The 22,286-nt window shown below is 43.2% G+C and overlaps 1 non-coding gene across 1 annotated transcript; it reads left to right on the top strand.

Moving 5' to 3' along the window:
- The first annotated feature begins 3,353 nt into the window (after window positions 1-3,353).
- Window positions 3,354-3,428, top strand: Trnas-cga (transfer RNA serine (anticodon CGA)). The gene has a single exon. It is a non-coding gene; the product is annotated as a tRNA-Ser (tRNA).
- The last annotated feature ends 18,858 nt before the right edge of the window (window positions 3,429-22,286 follow it).

The raw sequence follows: 22,286 nt of genomic DNA, 5'->3' as shown, positions 1-22,286 counted from the left end.
CATATTGTACGAGACCCGTCTCTCCCTATAGATAACCCCTGTTTTTTTCAGAATTTCGAACATCGTGCATCATTTTACATTGTGGAAAGCTTTTTCCAGATCGACAAAGCCTATAAACGTGTCTTGATTCTTCTTTAGTCTTGCTTCCATCATTAGCCGCAACGTCATAATTGCTTGTCTCGTGCCTTCACCTTTCCTAAAGCCATCGTCATCTAGCATATCCTTATTTTTATTTTCCTTTCTTCAGTAAATTATTCTCGTAAACAACTTGGATGCATGAGCTGTTAAGCTGAATGTGCTGTAATTCTCGCACTTGTCAGCTCTTGCCGTTTACGGAATTGTGAGGATGATGCTTATCGAAAGTCAGATGGTATGTCGCCAAACTCATACAGTGTACACACCAACGTGAATAGTCGTTTTGTTGCCACTTCCCTCAGTTATTTTATAAATTCTGATGGAATGTTATCTATCCCTTCTGCCTTATTTGATCTTAAGTCCTCCAAATCTCTTTTAAATTCTGGATCCCCTATCTCTTCTAAATCGACTCCCGTTTCTTCTTCTATCGCTTCAGACAAATCTTCCCCTCATAGAGGCTTTCAATGTATTCTTTCCACCTGTCCGTTCTCTCCTCTGCATATAACACTGGAATCCGCGTTGCATTCTTAATGTTATCACCCTTACCTCTAATGTCACTGAAGGTTGTTTTGACTTTCCTGTATGATGAGTCTGTGCTTCTGACAATTATTTCCTCTTCTATGTCTTCGCATTTTTCCTGCAGCCATTTCGTCTTTGCTTCCCTGCACTTCCTATTTATTTCATTCCTTAGCGACGTGTATTTCTCTATTCCTGAGTTTCCCGGAACATTTTTCTACTTCCTCCTTTCACCGATCGATTGAAGTATTCCTTCTGTTACCCATGGTTTCTTCGTTGTTACCTTCTTTGTACCCATGTTTTACTTCCCAACTTCTGTAATGGCCCTTTTTAGAGATGTCCATTCCTCTTCAACTGTACTGCCTACTGAGCTATTCCTTAATGCTGTATCTATAGCCTTAGAGAACTTCAAGCGTATCTCGCCATTCCTTAGTACTTCCGTATCCCCACATATTGATTCTTCCTGACTAATGTCTTAAACTGTAGCCTACTCTTCATCACTACTATATTGTGATCTGAGTCAGTGTGTGCTCCTGGGTACACCTTACAAATCACTATCTGATTCCGGAATCTCTGTCTGACTATCACGTAATCTAACAGAAATCTTCCCGGTGATACGGGACAATTTCAATTAGATTATATCATCTCCCGGCCTTTCAGTTAGATTACATCAGCATCCGTCCCTTTCCAAGTATACCTCCTCCTCTTGTGATTCCTCAACAGAGTATTCGGCATTACTAGCTGAAACTTGTTACAGAACTCAATTGTCTTTCTCCTCTCTCATTCCTTGCCACAAGCCTATATTCTCTCGTAACCTTTTTTTCTACTCCTTTCCCTACAACTGAATTCCATTCTCCCATGACTATTAGATTTTCATATTCCTTTACATACTTTGCGACACTTTCAATACCCTCATACACTTTCCCTATCTCTTCATCTTCAGGTTGTGACGTCGGCATATATACTTGAACTATCGTTGTCGGTGGTGTTGGTTTGCTGTCGATTCTGATAAGAACAGCCCTATCACTGAACAGCCCTACCTTCCTATTCATAAAGAATCCTACTCCCGGTATACCATTTTCTGTTGCTGTTGATATTACCCTATACTCATCTGATATCCTATCATCCTGTCCGTCCTCCTTATCAGTGTTTACCACACATTCCTTTCCTGTCACATTCTGCACAGAACCTCCTCATTCCTTACCGTGTCAGTCCACCTAATTTTCAACATTCGTCTGTAGCACCACATCTCAAAAATAAAAGGTGACAGAGACGTGTAATCAATGGCACCCCATACCATCACGCCTGGCGATACGCCAATATGGCGATGACGAATACACACTTAAAAATGTGCGTTCACCGCGATGTCGTCAAACACGGATGCGACCATCATGATTCTGTAAACAGAACCTTTCATCAGAAAAAATGGCGTTTTGCCATTCGTGCACCCAGGTTCGTCGTTGATTGCACTATCGCAGGCGCTCCTGTCTGTGACGCAGCGTCAAGGGAAATCGCAGCCATGGTCTCCGAGCTGATAGTCCATGCTGCTGCAAAAGTCGTCGAACTGTTCGTGCAGATAGTTGTTGTCTTGCAAACGTCCCCATCTGTTGGCTCTGGGATCGAGACTTGGCTGCGCGATCTGTTACAACCATGCGGATAAGATGCCTGTCATCTCGACTGCTAGTGATACGAGGCCGTTGGGATCCAGCATGGCGTTCCGTATTACCCTCCTGAACACACCGATCCCATATTCTGCTAACAGTGATTAGATCTCGAGCAACGCGAGCAGCAATGTCGCCACACGATAAACCGCAATCGCGATAAGCTACAATCCGACCTTTATCAAACTCAGAAACGTGATGGTACACATTTCTCTTCCTTACACGAGGCATTACAATAACGTTTCACCAGGCGACGCCGGCCAACTTCTGTTTGTGTTTGCGAAATCGGTTGGAAACTTTCCTCATTGTTGTATGTGTCGCCACCTTCGCCAGGCTTGTGTGAATGCTCTGAAAAAGTAATCATTTGCATGTCACAGCATCTTCTTCCTGTCGGTTAAATTTCGCGTCTGTAGCACGTCATCTTCGTGGTGAAGCAATTTTAATGGCCAGTATTGTATGTTACTGTATCAACATTTTCCATTCTGTTGAGTATCTCTGGTGGTCATCTCTTTGTAGTGATATTTAGAACCATGTCTTAATATTTAGTTATAAAGTTTCGCTCACAACTTTTTCATCATACATGTTTTTCATGAAACATAACAAAACGTGAAACTTCCTGGCAGACTAAAACTGTGTGCCCGACCAAGACTCGAACTCGGGACATTTGCCTTTCGCGGGCAAGTGCTCTACCAACTGAGCTACCGAAGCACGACTCACGACCGGTACTCACAGCTTTACTTCTGCCAGTATCCGTCTCCTACCTTCCACTTGCCCGCGAAAGGCAAAGGTCCCGAGTTCGAGTCTCGGTCGGGCACACAGTTTTAATCTGCCAGGAAGTTTCATATTAGCGCACACTCCGCTACAGAGTGAAAATCTCATTCTGGAAACATCCCCCAGGCTGTGGCTAAGCCATGTCTCCACAGTATCCTTTCTTTCAGGAGTGCTAGTTCTGCATGTTTCGCAGAAGAGCTTCTGTAAAGTTTGGAAGGTAGGAGACGGATACTGGCAGAAGTAAAGCTGTGAGTACCGGCCGTGAGACGTGCTTCGGTAGCTCAGTTGGTAGAGCACTTGCCCGCGAAAGGCAAAGGTCCCGAGTTCGAGTCTCGGTCGGACACACAGTTTTAATCTGCCAGGAAGTTTCATATCAGCGCACACTCCGCTGCAGAGTGAAAATCTCATTCTGGAAACATCCCACAGGCTGTGGCTAAGCCATGCCTCCACAGTATCCTTTCTTTCAGGAGTGCTAGTTCTGCATGTTTCGCAGAAGAGCTTCTGTAAAGTTTGGAAGGTAGGAGACGGATACTGGCAGAAGTGAAGGTGTGAGTACCGGGTGTGAGTCGTGCTTCGGTAGCTCAGTTGGTAGAGCACTTGCCCGCGAAAGGCAAAGGTCCCTAGTTCGAGTCTCGGTCGGGCACATAGTTTTAATCTGCCAGGAAGTTTCATATCAGCGCACACTCCGCTGCAGAGTGAAAATCTCATTCTGATAACAAAACGTGACTCGAGGAGATTGTTCTACCTCCATACTCATTGAGAAGTGCTATATTGTTGTCACTGCTGTAACATTATGTGATTGCCTTATCATTTTAAATCATTCAGTAATCGAGCAGTCGCTCGGCAACAGCTACAGTTAGCAAATAATGTTGCGAGAATGTGAAAGGTGAACGACCTGTGACATAACTTGTTTATTGTCGAAGCGCCGTCAGAGATGCAGTGAGTTACTGACTTTGAAAACCGCGGCGCGAAAAACGGACAGAAGAAGAACACTTTAACACATTTCTTTTTTTATGTACGAGGTATTCTTCATGAACAGTTACTCATTCTTCTCTTGTCTCTTGTAAATTGTGTCGGACGCTCATGTCTTGGAGCCGTATTATTATTATCGTTAAAAATAATATTATTTTAGTGTAAAGTAAAAGTGCAGTACTGCATAGCAGTAAATTTATTGTGCGACGTATATGTGAAAGCGTCAAAGGAATTATTGTCTTTACGAGAAGAGAAGTGCCAGTCAAAACGGCATCCATGTTAAAATTCTTCATTGTAGTGTAAGTTCATCTGTTAATTGCCATAAATTCAGATTTAAATGGAATTGGTGTATGGACTATTTATTTAGTGTAATATCTATGACTCACTCCTTCATGAAGTTATTTAATTTTCTTTATGTTTCTGCCAAATAGAGAGTTCACAGTCACGAATTCTTTTGTCGAAATCGGACGGAAGTTGTATGCGGCGAAATATTTTCTCCGCGCCTCATTCTACTAGTAAATGCATGATAAACTACGGTCCCTTAGGAAATTCATGTTGAGCTATCCAAAAGTAATTATATTTTGAATAGGCATTTACTCTCCTCTGCAATGCAACTTCCGACTGATCAGACGATCCAACAAGAGGCAGCCGCAAACGGTCGGCGTTCGCAAATATACACTCCTGGAAATTGAAATAAGAACACCGTGAATTCATTGTCCTAGGAAGGGGAAACTTTATTGACACATTCCTGGGGTCAGATACATCACATGATCACACTGACAGAACCACAGGCACAAAGACACAGGTAACAGAGCATGCACAATGTCGGCACTAGTACAGTGTATATCCACCTTTCGCAGCAATGCGGGCTGCTATTCTCCCATGGAGGCGATCGTAGAGATGCTGGATGTAGTCCTGTGGAACGGCTTGCCATGCCATTTCCACCTGGCGCCTCAGTTGGACCAGCGTTCGTGCTGGACGTGCAGACCGCGTGAGACGACGCTTCATCCAGTCCCAAACATGCTCAATGTGGGACAGATCCGGAGATCTTGCTGGCCAGGGTAGTTGACTTACACCTTCTAGAGCACGTTGGGTGGCACGGGATACATGCGGACGTGCATTGTCCTGTTGGAGCAGCAAGTTCCCTAGCCGGTCTAGGAATGGTAGAACGATGGGTTCGATGACGGTTTGGATGTACCGTGCACTATTCAGTGTCCCCTCGACGATCACCAGAGGTGTACAGCCAGTGTAGGAGATCGCTCCCCACACCATGATGCCGGGTGTTGGCCCTGTGTGCCTCGGTCGTATGCAGTCCTGATTGTGGCGCTCACCTGCACGGCGCCAAACACGCATACGACCATCATTGGCACCAAGGCAGAAGCGACTCTCATCGCTGAAGACGACACGTCTCCATTCGTCCTTCCATTCACGCCTGTCGCGACACCACTGGAGGCGGGCTGCACGATGTTGGGGCGTGAGCGGAAGACGGCCTAACGGTGTGCGGGACCGTAGCCCAGCTTCATGGAGACGGTTGCGAATGGTCCTCGCCGATACCCCAGGAGCAACAGTGTCCCTAATTTGCTGGGAAGTCGCGGTGCGGTCCCCTACGGCACTGCGTAGGATCCTACGGCCTTGGCGTGCATCCGTGCGTCGCTGCGGTCCGGTCCCAGGTCGACGGGCACGTGCACCTTTCGCCGACCACTGGCGACAACATCGATGTACTGTGGAGACCTCACGCCTCACGTGTTGAGCAATTCGGCGGTACGTCCACCCGGCCACCCGCATGCCCACTATACGCCCTCGCTCAAAGTCCGTCAACTGCACATACGGTTCACGTCCACGCTGTCGCGGCATGCTACCAGTGTTAAAGACTGCGATGGAGCTCCGTATGCCACGGCAAACTGGCTGACAATGACGGCGGCGGTGCACAAATGCTGCGCAGCTAGCGCCATTCGACGGCCAACACCGCGGTTCCTGGTGTGTCCGCTGTGCCGTGCGTGTGATCATTGCTTGTACAGCCCTCTCGCAGTGTCCGGAGCAAGTATGGTGGGTCTGACACACCGGTGTCAATGTGTTCTTTTTTCCATTTCCAGGAGTGTATTTCCAGCGCCGATTATAGCTATATGTTGCAGCACAAAAGAAACATATTGTTATAATTAGCGACTACGAACGGGGACGTTTATAACGTATGTTTATGTATACACATTACGTAAACATATCGTTATACTGCTCACTTCTTCATCGTCTGCCTTATGTTTAATGTGGCACTAATTTTGAATGCACACACACACACACACACACACACACAGGGTTCTAAATCTGCGCTTATCACTCACCTACGTGAAAGTGAACATACTATTTACAATCCGTCCACTAATTTAAGGATTTTAGGTAACGGTAACAAAGGCAATTTCCTTGACGTTGTGTAGGTGGAACATATTTTGAACTCCTTAAAACAGTTCCCCAATCATAGCCAGAACTCAGACATCGTAGTATCCTCTCGAGCTTCGTCTGCCTGTGACCTCTGCTCTCCCAGGTATCCCACCATAAACTGATGCATTAGGTACCGTTTTTATTTTTGAATATTGGTTCTTTCAGTTTATGGTCCCTTTGTCAGCCCACTTCTGATGTATCTGTACTTCCTATGTTTAGTATTAATTTACGGCTATGGAGTGGTTACTTGTCTATATGTTCCAGTAATAGGTTTTGTTGCAATTTTCATAAGTTTGATAGGTCACTCTGTAATCTTTGATGTCACTAATGTTTTATCACAGGACGTTTTCGCATGGTATTTTTAATTTTATCTTAGCGCCTCTTACCGCGCTTCCTGTAATTGCCCTCTACGTATCTGTTGCATTACTCACTGTCTATCTCCTCATTAAGTTATTCTGTATTGATTCCAAGCTTTTGGTTGCTAAATAACCGTGTTTCTTCCGTGTGTATGTTTGCACCCTCTAGCGGCGTACTTCTATGCCTCTTGCCGGCCTCAACTTTCAGACACACTACGCGCCGCCAGATTCTGTAACACTGCGTCATCTTGGCTGTTTGGTCGCGTCGCCTCCCAATATCAGGCATAGTCACGTCTTCACCATGTGGCTTTTGCAGTCGTCTGCCTAATTTTCATCACTAGTTAATCTCTACACTTTTTCCATCGATACGCTGATTCATTCCGTACGGTTTTCGCCTGGGGTCTTATTTCAAACTCCTTATGTCCACCACCACGACTCCCAGTGCTGATGTACACTGCCTGCGCATGCTACCCATTGAAATTTGGATGTCTGTTTCAGCAACCATCCAATTTAAGTCGGTCCGGACGAATCTGAAGATTCAGAGACCATATATGTTTCATGACTCACATTTAAATTCGTAATGTGAGTATTTGTCCCCCGTCTTTCTCGTTTAGTTACCTATTTTTTTATCATTATTATAATGCTAATAACCGTTGTGTATGATCCTGTAAAAAAGGAAGGATTAACAGCTAGTGCAGCTACCTGAAGCAAGATTTTAATAGTTATTTAAAAATTTAAAAAAAATGTTCCTATAAAAAGATCACCCCGTGAGACATGGGGAATTATTCTAAATAGAAATAATTGGCCCATCTGACAGTCGCGGAGAATTAACGTTCGTCCATAAGGATCGACGAACGGTAGGGAAACCAAGACTACGGCGGCGACAGAAATTGAAATAATGATACCTAGGACCTAAAACAGTGAAGGGGTGAAGCGCTAACTGTTTAAGGGGTATGAAAAAAAATGATAAGGAATGAGGGTTTTATTCACATCTTGCAAACGTATCCATCATTCTACAATTTAAAAAGTTTGATTTCGTCTAGTCTCTGTATAATAAGTAGCGAAGCAAACAACTAGCTGACTCCATCTAAATAGGCCTCTGAAAGCCCAATAGTGCACACCGACCGCAACTTCATCCTCGCCCGATAGGCGTCATTGGATGCGTGTATGGAGGGGCATGTAGTCAGCACACCGTTCTCAACATCGTTGCCAGTTTTCGTGACCGGAGGCGCTACTTCTCAGTCAAGTACCTCCTCAATTGGCCTAACAAATGATGAGGGATGAGTGCACTCCTCTCACCAACAGCGTTCAGCAGATTCGGTCGGTTATCCAGCTACTGAAACCTACAAATTATATGTTCTCTAGTCTTCGGACAGTTAGAATTACCTGCTCCCTGCTATAGAGATACAGAAAGTGTACTAAGGCGCTTTACCTTTTACAGTGAGCGCTCCGCCTTTCCGGTCTCCAGCGGTCTTTTCTGAACTGCTACTCTCGTCCTCCGGACTGTTTCGAACTCCTCTCGCGGATGTCATTACTTCTCACTTACGCTACCAGCCCCGACTCGGAACCAAGGCTTACTGCCGTCACTGCTTTTTCTGCTCCTGTACTCTGATACACAAGTCATGGTCTGTGACCTCTTTTGATTGACAGTCTCATAAACAACCATAGCGACGAGCACTCATTCATTGGTCACTAGTTCCCTACTGTCTCACTGCATCCGTTCTTCCTTCCAGATGAATTACCTTGTATAACCGTGGACTTGGATCAACTACTATTACAGTCAACAGGAAACCAACACTTTGCAGCTGCCGACACATCCGCATTCTGCGTTTGCAAAATACCCTCGGAATTCCACGAGCAGTGATTTTTCCGTAACAACCCCATGATTCGCAAGGCGTCGTGACAAACATTTCTCAGGACGGGTTGAATTCGCTGAGAACAGCGTTCACAATGCCCTCGTCCCAGAGAGTGCAGTGTACCATCCCCAGTAGAAATATTACAAAAACTTGAAAGTGGTTCAAATGGTTCAAATGGCTGTGAGCACTATGGGACTTAACTTCTCAGGTCATCAGTCCCCTAGAACTTAGAACTACTTAAACCTAACTAACCTAAGGACATCACACGCATCCATGCCCGAGGCAGGATTCGAACCTGCGTTCGTAGCGGTCACGCGGTTCCAGACTGTAGCGCCTAGTACCGCATGGCCACTCCGGCCGGCTTGAAAGTGGTAGATGAAAAAAAATTAATACTGGATTATATGTACACATTAACCGCTCAGGCGATATGTAAGTAATTTTCTCTCATGTGTATTGTTATTATTATTATTATTATTATTATTATTATTATCATATAAAATTCTGTACGTCATTTTCGAGTGCAAAGAATAGAAAAGGTGCACTCTGACAATAATGGACCACGTAGATGGGAAAGGAACCATTTTTTGTTATCTTTTATCCGTTGTCTCTCTCTCTCTCTCTCTTGTCTTCGATGCGAATAGTCGGGCATTTTGGAGAGTGCTGTTGAATGTAAGCATTATTGTACTTGTAATCAGATTATATATTAGTTTCGTGCTATTATTAACTTTTAATTGTAAGAGGTGAGCCCTATCTCATGTCCGCTTCCTGTGAATATCAGTAATTCAAGTTATTTTCAGCGCATCAATTACAGCCGCCGTTGCAGCCGCAGCGGCCATTACTTGGCAAATTTAATTTATGAAATTTGCATAAGAGAATTATTCGCCCGCTTCAGTTACAATACACAGTTTTTCCACAGCCGCCAGCCTTTGCAACGGAAGACATAAGCTTTAAGATTTTTATTTTCACTTTAACAGTGAGATCCAGAGCCAAAACTCAGGCTACAACCCAATGGTAAGAAATTATTTTCTCGCGCGTGTGTGGGCAAATGCAAATAATAATCAGAGATCTCGTGTTTGAGCAAAAAAGTTTAGCCGAGGCAAGAACCTAAAAAAAGTTTATTTCATTTTTCAACTTACATGTAACGTGCTACAAGATCAGTGTGGTCTTATAAATATTAAAGTTATTAATGATTTTGCTAAGGATTAACTTTCATTGAACAAAACGACTCACAAAAAGCAATTTAATTCAAATGAAAGAAAAAAATCAAAATTAAACTAATAACAAAATTAGCAATTAATTTGGAGAAAAACCCACCACATAATTACGAAATTCATATAAAAAAAGAGAAAAACATTTTATGTTATCATAAATCACGAAGGGGAGCAGCCAGATGCCCTCTCCGTCGCTGGAAACCGTTATCCAGCAAGCAAGTCTCCTCGTGGTCGAAGTAGCAGGTTTCCCACTTTCTCCCTTTAACTACAGCGAGACCAGTGTAGAATGAAGTGACAGAAGCCGTGGGATAGCGATAAGCACTTACACCTGATGGCGGCATAAAAGAGCAGTGCACAGGCGGAGCTGTCATTGGTATTCAGATGATTAATGTCATAAGGTTTGCGATGTGACAGTGACCGCGCGAGGGGGATTAACACACTTTGAACGAGGAATGGTAGTTGGAGCTAGGCGCATGGGACATTTCAGTTTCGGGAATTGTTAGGGAATTCAATATACCGAGGTCCACAGTGTCGGGAATGTACCGAGAATACGATATTTCAGGCATTGCCTCTGACCACGGAAAACGCTGTTTCCACCGGCCATCAACTTAACGACAGAGAGCAACGGTGCCTGCGTGGAGTTGTCAGTGCTAGGAGACAAGCAACACCACATGAAATAACAGTAGAAATCAATGTCAGACATGCGACAGACGTTGTGGCACTATGCCAGACAAGAAATGCCCGACATGGTATTAGGATACATCTCCTAACTTTTGTCATCTCAGTATGGAGCTTAATTACACCTGGAGATTAAATCTGAGTAAATGGCGCATCAGAAGGGCTCTTATTTTTTACTGACACAAAAGATATAAGAAGTGTAAGTCCATTGAATATAGAAGTGCATCTAGACCTGACGTATTTTGTTTAAAATTAATGTGGCCTAAATGTATTTTCAATTCGCGTGTTCATGAAGTTATTGGGCAATCAAATTGTCATATACATCCTAATGATAATTTCCAGTGGTCTTTTGACATGAAAGTAAAAGAATTTACAACATATGATCATTTTATACGATGTTTGGCTATCATACCTGAAATATGTTGTACACTACTGGCCATTAAAATTGATACACCAAGAAGAAATGCAGATGATAACTGGGTATTCACTGGACAAATATATTATACTAGAACTGACACGTGATTACATTTTCACGCAATTTGAGTGCATAGATCCTGACAAATCAGTGCCGAGAACAGCCACCCCTGGGCGTAATAACGACCTTGATACGCCTGGGCATTGAGTCAAACAGAGCTTGGATGGCGTGTACAGGTACAGCTGCCCATGCAGCTTCAACACGATACCATAGTTCATCAAGAGTAGTGACTGGCGTATTGTGACGAGCCAGTGGCTCGGCCACCATTGACCAGACGTTTTCAGTTAGTGAGAGATCTGGAGAACGTGCTGCCCAGGGCAGCAGTCGAATATTTTCTGTATTCAGAAAGGCCCGTACAACACCTGCAACATACGGTCGTGCATTATCCTGCTGAAATGTAGGGTTTCGGAGGGATCGAATGAAGGGTAGGGCCACGGGTCGTAACACATCTGAAATGTGACGTCCACTGTTCAAAGTGCCGTCAATGCGAACAAGAGGTGACCGAGACGTGTAATCAATGGCACCCTATACCATCACACCGGGTGATACGCCAGTAGGGCGATGACGAATACACACATCCAATGTGCGTTCACCGCGATAACGCCAAACACGGATGCGACCATCATGATTCTGTAAACATAACCTGGATTCATCTGAAAAAATGGCGTTTTGCCATTCGTGCACCCAGGTTCGTCGTTGATTACAATATCGCAGGCGCTCCTGTCTGTGATGCAGCGTCAAGGGTAACCGCAGCCATGGTCTCCGAGCTGTTAGTCCATGCTGTTGCAAACGTTGTCGAACTGTTCGTATAGATGGTTTTTGTCTTGCAACCGTCCCCATCTGCTGACTCAGGGATCGAGACGTGGCTGCACGACCCGTTACAGACATGCGGATAAAATGCCTGTCCTCTCGACTGCTAGTGATACGATGCCGTTGGGATCCAGCACGGCGTTCCATATTACCCACCGATTCCATATTCTGCTAACAGTCATTGGATCTCGACCAACGCGAGCAGCAATGTCGCGATACGATAAACCGCATTCGCGACAAGCTACAATCCGACCTTTATCAAAGTCGGAAACGTGATGGTACGCATTTCTCCTCCTTACACGCGGCATCACAACAACATTTCACCAGGCAACGCCGGTCAACTGCTGTTTGTGTATGAGATATCGGTTGGAAACTTTCCTTATGTCAGCACGTTTTAGGTGTCGCCACCGGCGCCAACCTTGTGTGAATGCTCTGAAAATCTAATCATTTGCATATCGCAGCATCTTCTTCCCATCGGTTAAATTTCGCGTCAGTAGCACGTCATCTTCGTGGTGTAGCAATTTTAATAGCCAGTAGTGTATAAAATGGTCACAGTCAAATGAATATGTTTCCAATTACAGAAATTATTTTGGTGAATTGTATACATCTTGTATGTAATATTGTAAAATTCCATTTGTTTTGAAGTTTACACAAGAGTAATTTTATAAACCACAGTTATTATCAGAACTGTGTTCTGAATGTTACATAAATGAAATTGTCAATAAGACAGATAATAATGCATTGAAAGAATTAACTAATGTACTTGCGTATGTCGGTAACTGACCTTATATCTATTCAACTTATTCTCCAAGTCAAGATAATTATGCTTTTGAAAGAATGGAAATTAGACATAAAGATGTTAATAATATGTTTCAAACAATATTACAAATGAGTTACATTCTTTTTTGCAATGTATGTTTCAAAGTAGCATTTGGAGAAAGAATACATACAGAATTTGTTTATAAATATATTTATCACGATGACACACAAACACAGACTAAAGTGCTATTTTGAAATGTTTTAGGTTATTGAAGGAAGGAAAAGAAGACATATTATTCTCAACCAGACCAAAAAGAAATTAACCAATATTTGGATCGAAAGCCATGTTTCATCTTCAGACTACTGTGATGCTGAGGAGGTCACTGATCAAGAACCTCCTATAACCCCAGGTAGAGACCTAGAAGTTGTCGTACAAGAGGAACAAGAAAACACCAGTTCGAATTCATCGTCTAAGAAAAGGTGTAGCAAAAGAAAACGCGAAAGTACCGACTGTACTGATTCAGTACCATACTTAGTAATTATAACACACTAATTAAATTGTTAAGTTATTTGGGTCAGACAAAGAGTGTAAGATTCCTTGTTTGGCTATACAGGGTGAAGGGAAATTCGTGCACTCGAGCTTCACAGCGCAACTCCCCACATGCCAGCGATAAAAAAATGTCTGTCACAGAAAATCGTCTGGCGAGTACATCTGGCAGAAAATGGACGTTAAAGAGTGACAGTCTGGCAACACTGTAATCATATGTATGGTGAAAAGCTCTACCAGCACATATTACTCGTTTTGTACGGGTGGTGCAGAGGGTGAGTTTTGGGTTAGCATGCAGGATATCGATTCTGGGTAGAGGCATATGTATTTTATTTGGTAAATGTAGTAAAGATGGTTCAGTATCGGGCATTTTAATCGTCAACAGCGATTGCAGCGCGTCCTATAGAAAACATTTTCACTTACATACTACAATCGTAGGAATGGAAGATTGGTCAGCTTTGAAAAAAGCCCTTTCTTCGTCGTGGACGTGAATTTATTCTCACCACTTCATCTCCTAGATGCGAAACCTGTTTTCTTTGTACCCTCCTCCAGTAGGACTAGGAACGTGCTTTGCGAATAATGTCCAAACTCAGTTACTATTTGTATGTGTTATCAACATGGTCCCACTAATTATGCCTTTCTACATTGAGTCTGGTAAGCACATTATGTTTAGTATGTATCTCAATTTATTATTATTATTATTATTATTATTTCTCAATTTATTATTATTATTATTATTATGCTATCAATGGGACTGTGGAAACATCATATCTATTGCCGTTAGGGGAACAGTGTAATTCGAAACCGAATGTTTCTCAATTAGCGGTGTCTGGATGAACAGAACAATATCTGTCAGAGGGAAAATCCGCGTTGGGTGGAACAGAGCGCCGGACTGACAACGTGTTTATACTGTATGCGCCGTCCACCAGACAGGGACAAGTTGCGAGCGGAATAACGCGCCCGTGACAGACCCCAATGTACATGCGTACATGTGTCTAATTTTCTCGTTGTAAACCTCTAAACCAGTGTGGCAGACGTGTGGCACACACTAACCCTGAGTATGTGGATATGCTTCTGGTCCTTGGTGCATCTGATAACTGGGCTGGTGTTGCTGCTCGTGAATATGTTACTAGATATCCTTGTCGACGCCTTACAGATAAAATCGTGTTTCGTCATCTGGAGCTGCGCCTTCAGGAGTCAGGCTCTGTACGGTTCAAATGGCACTATTGGACTTAACATCTGAGGTCATCGGTTCCCTAGACTTAGAACTACTTAAACCTAACTAACCTAAGGGCATCACACACATCCACGCCGGAGGCAGGATTTGAACCTGCGACGGTAGCATCAGCGCGGTTCCAGACTGAAGCGCCTAGAACCGCTCGGCCACAGAGTCAGGTTCTCTCCTTCCATCATGACAGAGATCGTCCACTGACTCGCTGTACTGCAGCCACTGAGGAAGCTAATCTGGAGGTGATACACCAAGAACCTCAGTGAGGCACACGTAGTGTAGCAAGGCAGCTGCGTGTCTTGCATGGCACAGTCGTAATCGTGCTCCACGAGCGTGGGCTGCACCCATGTCATTATGCATCCACGTAACACATGCATCTTGCAGATCGCCCTCAGCGGATACAATTCTGTGAATGGTCCCAACAACAACAACAAGCCAACGATAACTTCCTGAACACCGTAATATGGTTGCATGAAGCAGTATTCACTCTTGAAGGTGTCTTCAATATGCACAATACCCACCACTGGTGTGAGGTTAACCCGCAAGTCACCGGCGTCCATTGCTACCACGTTCGCTTTTATATCAACGTCAGGGCCGGAATACTGGGCGACAGGTGCTTGGGCCGCTACATGTTGCCTGACCAGTTGACTACACGAACGTATCATGCATTCCCCTCGAACTATCTGCCTGATGCTCTGGAAGATCCCACTACCTGTTCGGAAGGGGATATGGTTCCAACATGATGGTGCATCTCGAGACTTTGGAATTAATGTGCGACAGCATTTGGACAGAACATTTCCAGGGAATACCAATAAGGTTCCTTTCAGAGTATGCAGACACAATAGCGGATTTCTTAGCAATCATATACAACCGATCACTTGACGAAAAGTATGCTCCTAAAGACTGGAAAGTATCACAGGTCACACCAATATTCTAGAAAGGAAATAGGAGTAACCCACTGAATTACAGACCCATATCACTGACCTCAATTTGCAGCAGGATTTGGGAGCATATACTGTACTCTAATATTATGAATTACCTTTGAAGAAAATGACTTATTGATACATAACCAACACGGATTCAGAAAATATCGCTCTTGTGCAACACAACTAGCTCTTTATTCCCATGAAGTAATGAGTGCTGTCGACAAGGGATCTCAGATCAGCTCCATATTCCTAGATTTCCAGAAGGCTTTTGCTACCGTTCCCCACAAGCGACTATTAATCAGATTGCGTGCATATCGTGTATCGTCTCAGTCGTGTGACTGGATTCGTGATTTCCTCTCAGAGAGGTTACAGTTCGTAGTGACACACGGTAAATCATCGAGTAGAACAGAAGTGATAGGTAGTGTCTTTGGCCTCTGCTGTTCCTGATTTGCATAAATGATCTAGGTGATAATCTGAGCAGCCCCCTTAGATTGTTTGCAGATGATGCTGTATTTTACCGTCTAGTAAAATCATTTAACGATCAATTCCAACTACAAAATGATCTAAAGAGAATTTCTGTATGATGCGAAAAGTGGCAATTGGCACTAAACAAAGAAAAGTGCGAGGTCATCCACATGGGTACTAAAAGAAGTCCGATAAATTTTGGATATACGATAAATCGCACCAATCTAAAGGCTGTCACAATCTAAAAGGGAAGATAATCCTCTTGATAGTGTCTTTATTGACTATATCGCCCGTTGCCACGCACTAAAGGGGGAACAAGTCTATCCTGGTGGTAGTTGGTGACTTCTCTCGCTTGGTGTGGTTGATGCCGACTCGTGGCGTTACGGCTGACATTACCGATCGCCAGTTACTTACAGTAATGTCATGGTTTGGACCACCTAAGTCCTTGGTAAGTGATAATGCTCCGCCCTTTTTGTCGAAGAGTTTTAAGGCCTTTTGTTTCAACCGCGGAATCAAGCTTATCACCATCGGTCCTTGTTACCCAAAGGCGTCCTTTGCGGAGAGACCGCAACTTAAAGGCGGCCTTGACGGTATATCATTCGAAGTTGCCGAGTAGATGGGATTTGAGTCTTCCCTGGCTTAATCAGGTATTTAATTCCGCCCAACATAAGGCCACTGGTGTCACACCTAATGCGTTAATGTTCGCGTATTCGGTTAATTCACCCCTCTCGAACTCGTGGAGTATTAATTATTTGTTGCCGACGTCGATCACCTCTGAAGCTTTGAGAGAAAATTGGTAGCGGGCTCGGAATAATATATACCTGCCGCATAGAAGGCAGGCTAAGAGGTACAATAAACGGTGAAAATCCTTTTTGGGAAAGATTGGCGATTCAGTCTTCATTCGCAGTTTGGTCGCTCCCATGGATCAGGAGGTAAAGGGCAAGTTTAAGCCAAGATACCGTGGGCCGTGCCGAATTTGTAAGATCCTTAGTTCCGAGAATTTCAAGGCAAAGGAGCTTAGCTCGCGTAAGGTTTACAGGGTACACTTGAGCAAGGTTAATTTGGCGTGAAAGTTGTTTTGAGGGTTGCTCCTTTGGCGGGTGATTCTCGAATAGGGGGGGCGAAGATGAGCCGTGACGACTGGCGGTAGGGTGTTCTACTTGTATCGCTGATATTAATATTCGGCTATCTTTGATTGCTCCCACGCGTCGGTTTTCCGGGTGAATGTGTGAAGAGAGAGTCTCCATCGGCGTTCAGCGAGCCAACTTGCGTTGAAAACAAGACTGCGTCCCTAACCGCGGTGCATGGGCCTCGCCGTGCTCGCCGCCCTTGTCTTTTGTTGCTCCGGATGTACGGTGGCGATCATTTATCGTCTTGACGTGCAAAATTGTGGTGGGTTTGTCGTCTCATGCTGGACAGCTTCTCAGCTCGTAATCTGCAAGCTCCATGTTGCGTATGACTTTTATTCTGTGTGTAACTAAGAAGACTGGTGAAACTGCTGAAAATGGGTAGCTGCCGGAGATGGTTCTGAACTTCGTTATACAGCGGCTATTTTAAGGAGGCTGATGTTCCTGATTTCGTTTCTCATCATCGGTGGAGTGTGTGTTTTAAGTGGTTTTCACGCAAATTGCAACTTGTTTTAGGACATATTGACCGCTTTGGACTGGTTGCGGTCGTGTACGTGCCCGGCAACCGCAGAGTTAATGGATTAATCATTTTTCACGGCAGGATTTGATGTGTTTATTTAATGTTGAAAGTGCGTTAAGCCAACTGGAAGTGATCTCTAAGTTTCCCCAGTGATTTACTGGGAGACGGATAACGTTAGATAAGAATTTGGGGGCATGCTTATTATATATTCCAGTGTGGCTGTAATCTGATCTTATTTTCATTGCAGTCTATTTGTGCTGCAGAACATTTGTAAAGACTGCTCGCTTCCTGGCCTCGGTGCGGGTATGCATTCTTGTCAGGAGCGCTCATTGTGAGGCCGGTCGGACTATATATAAATATATACCGCCTGCTAGTGAGCCTATGCACAAGCGGTGGGGAGTGAACGCTCGTATTGCCTGCCGGCCGTAGCGTTATTCCTTCCAAATACTGCTGTGGGCCTGTTCTCTAAAGCTAAGTGCAATTTGGGAATCATTCTGAGTCATTATGCCCGTTAGTTAAGTGAGGCCACTTTGTTAATTTAGCGTTTCTGTAAGTTATTTTACTGGCTGAGTTATAACTAGACATTCTTCTTTAACACTTATGTTAATAATTTGCGTATCCTTAATGAATGTGTAACTTGTTATTTTTCCTGAGTGCCAGTTTTTCGACCTTGGTTGGCCCACTTTGCATTTTTAGTATAAGCATGTTTCACTGTGGACCTTATGTGGGCAGTTCAGTTTTATTAATCTTTGTTTTTTAGTGAAGTTGTGGTATTATGTGGCTGTGTAACTTTGGGTTGGAAGTGTATAGTGTCACTAGTCTTTTGAGGTACGGTTAAATAAGAATGATTGTTTATGATTGATTATTTCACCGTGCCTACTATCCATGATTTCGGTTGTGGACGCAAAACATGATTCTTTTGTGTGTTTATGTAATTCAATTAAAGTTAGGGTTTGTATATTGCATCAGTAAGAGGGTAAATGTCCGAATTGAAGTTTATAATAAAGTCTGTTTTGAGTCAAATTAAAATTGTAAAACAATCACAAGCTTGTCCATCACTAGTGATCCCGGGCTTCCTATTTCCTTTAAATAACTGTGGTGAGACTGTAATTTTTGTTTTTCTAAAGAATTGAGTAGAACCACGGTTCAGTTTGTCTACCATTGTTTCTTTTTGTCCATTTTTGATGCTATTTATTTTATTTCTGGTAATTAGAAGTGTTTAGGGGGATCCTGTTCACCCTGTTTAACATGTATCTGATTGCTGCTTGTTTGTGGTTCTGTGGTTGGTTTGAGGTACCATTTAAGATAATGTCACTTGTTGCGGGTTTACTGCATAAGTCAATTGTGTGTTTATTATTGACTTTTCTTAAGGTTATATCTAAAAAGTTGAGTGTGTTTTCTTGTTCTTCTATTGTGAATTTTATGTTTTTGTGTACAGTATTTGCATCTTTGTGTAGTGCAGAGAGACGCCCTCTCCGTCGGTGGAAACCGTTAAACCAGCAAGCAAGTCTCCTCGTGGCCAAAGTAGCAGGTTTCCCACTTACTCTCTTTAACTATAGCGAGACCAGTATAGAATGAGGTGACAGAAGCCGTGGGATAGCGATAAGCACTTATTCCAGATGGCGGTAATATCGCGTGCACAGGATATAGAAGAGAAGTGCACAGGTGGAGCTGTCATTTGTACAAAGATGATTCAGACATGATTATGACCACACGAGGGGGATTAACAGACTCTGGACGCGGAATGATGGTTCTAGACGCGTGGGACATTACAGTTTCGGAAATTGTTAGGGACCTCAGTATTCCGAGATCGACCGTGTCAGGAGTGTGCCGAGAACACGATATTTCAGGCATTGCCTCTCACCACGGAAAACGCTGTTTCCACTAGCCTTCACTTAACGACCAAGAGCAACGACGCTTGCGTAGAGTTGTCAATAGTAGACGACATCACGCTACATGAAAGAAACACAGAAATCCATGTCAGACGGAAGTTGCGGCACTATGCCGGGCAAAAGAATGCCCGACATGATATTAGGACCTATCCCCCCGAGTTTTCTCACCTCAGTACTCACGACGCTCCTAGCAACTGGTGGAAAAATAATTCTGTAGTTAACGTCTCTTCGTGTGTAGTCAGCAACGATGATAAGCGTAGCTTCGATTCCGAAGTGTCACAGAATTTTTCGTAACGTAATAAGTTCAAACACAGGCATATTTGGCCCCTAGTTATTGTTATACAGAGGAGTGTTATCTAGTGGTCTCTTGTAGTGCCCATTTTGTATGGCAAAACGACTGTACCGAAAAGAGTTTAGAAGATCTGGAAGAAATTTGCGTTGTATGGCTCGCGTACAACTCAGGCGGAGCGGAATTTAGATCGTTGGGATAATTTCGGGAATGAAAGTACATTCCAAAACAAAGCGTACCATGTGAAGCTATTGAAAAATACGAATGACACAAGAGGTCTCGAGTCTACCGCTGTCGTACTGAAGCTTGTAAGGTCTCTTAAATACATCTATTTCCAAGCGAACATGTTTTCCCAACATGGAATTTCCAAGTCACATACTTATTGCTCAATACTTGAGGCATCTGCCTCTAATTCCTGACACACTCAGTTCCTTCTGGCTGATCGTTATCTTTATTTCAATAAACTTGTTAAGTGAGATCTTCCGGTTACATTACAGGAAAGGAAAGCGAAGGCTTAGGGCTACGTTTACATTGCTTACTAGCTTGTTCAATGCTTGAAGTGAGAAATTCCCTTGATTATCGTTTGCTAATCAATTGATAAAATAATGAGGAGTCACGATCCTGGTAAATCAGTTACGTGTTATACGATGATCGATAAAAGGCTGTAGTACAATCAAAGCGATTTTCACATCGATTCCGGACAAGGCTCTCAACAATGAAATACTGCGAGATACGTAATGAGCTGTTACCTAGCACCACTGCGAAACTTATTCGCGACGAGTGAACTCAGAGTGAGTTGCTGCTTGTGCTGTATTGAGTGTTGCGTGCTATTTAACTAACATCTGTGAGAGATACTTGCTTTCAAAGGTTGTCTATACTTTCTCGAGTTCTAACAAGAAGACAGAAAGCTAGTATCAGAAGGGATTCTGACGATAAACAAGTAAGTAAACAGTCACCATCATTTCTCAGGTTCGCAATATCCACCCAGCAGACATCTGATGTGGGCATGCTCTATACTCTACTACTAATGAACACTGTGATAACGATGTAGCCATCGTGCTGTTCTAAAGCTGTGTCAGTTAATGTTCCAGTTATTACTCTGATTATCGCTAGTTTTATAGAAAAGTTTTTTCTAAATTTTTTACTACGTGATTTAATCAATTTTAGCAATACGTGCATAATTTGGATTACTATAACTGGCTCTGTAACCGTGATTTAACTTATCATTGTATGTGTTATGTGATTATAATAAGCTGCAATTTGAATATCCCATGCAAAAGATAACCAATAGTGTGTAAACTTTAGATTTTCTTTAAAGAATGGCTCTGTCACTCTGCAGCGATGTGTTCACTGTAACAGCTGAAACCGTGTAAAAAACACTGACTCGAATCCAGAGCTGTGTCTTGTGCCGGCTCTCTCTCCTGGCTAAACTTAATACTTCGGCTTCACTCTTTCTCACTCCAACAATTCGTCGCAAAAAAACAATTTTAATGCGCTTTATGCTTTTCCTCCAAGAAGATATTACTCTCCGTTGTCACCAAAAGGAAAATCTCTGGACTCGAATATGGCAAAAGCAGTTTTAATGCTTCTTACCGTAACCGAATTTGTTAATTGTTTTTGTAGACATGCGTCAGTTACTGAATGCATGTATCTTTGTTTACCTCGCTAATTTCGGTGCTCCAAAGCCACGTCACTACCGGCCTTTTCTCTGTTGACGATTGCCACTCGAGAGAGTCTGCCATTTTCGTAGGAACTTCACTTCTTTTACGTGTGCAGCAGAAGTGGTCTCATTATGTCATCCTGCAACATAGTACCGTGTGAGCTGCTAAACACTAGACAATACGGATGTAGTGCAACGCTTTTTCACGCCCTTGTCTGTCAAACAGGGAGTATTTTTTTCAATGAAGATAGCAGCATTCATTTCTTCGAGAAATGAAGGATAATCATTTTCTGTGCTTCCTGACTTCCTATCTTCCGAGTCTCATCTTTAATCGTTTGCACTTGACGTGCAGACATCAGTGGATAGGAGGTGAATATCCGCACCAGATATGAGTGTCCGTCAATTCTAGCGACTCGAGGAAACATCACTACTTACACTGTTTGTGAATGGTTAAGGACTTTCAAGTGTGAATCACGTATTATTTAATAGAATTTGCAACAAATAGACTCATTTGTTAATGATGCTCTTTTAGGTGTTCACCCGAGTTGCTTCCTTTTTGTGCATTTTATGCATTTGCATTCCATCTGATTACGTTATGGGCTAAATGAGTTTTACCAGAACGAAGTGTAGATTAAGTTATCAAATCAGAAACATTCCTTATCAGAAGTGTAGAAAATACCCCTACCAGCTTTAATTTACAGCTAAGATAAGATTTATTTGTGTATTCGAAATTCTCTGCCCTATCACCACTCTAGACACGTACGTCTCCGTATATGTAGCATGTACAGGTGACCCTTACCCGGTGTTGGCAGTAGTACCAATTCAACAATCATTTCATACCGTCTAAGTTCCAAACTTTCTCGATGCAGGTGTAATGTAACAGTAGAAGTGTAATAGCTGAATGAAACAAAATAACACCAATGGTTAAATTTATATCATATTTCACCATCAGTTGCGGAAAGTGTGAGGCTGTACAGGTTTTTCCACGCTCTTGACGTA

Source organism: Schistocerca gregaria, chromosome 2, assembly GCF_023897955.1.
Source record: "Schistocerca gregaria isolate iqSchGreg1 chromosome 2, iqSchGreg1.2, whole genome shotgun sequence".
In the NCBI taxonomy this organism is placed as follows: Eukaryota; Metazoa; Arthropoda; class Insecta; order Orthoptera; family Acrididae; genus Schistocerca; species Schistocerca gregaria.
The sequence above is the reverse complement of the archived record's forward strand: the minus strand, read 5'-3'. Positions and strand labels throughout refer to the sequence as shown.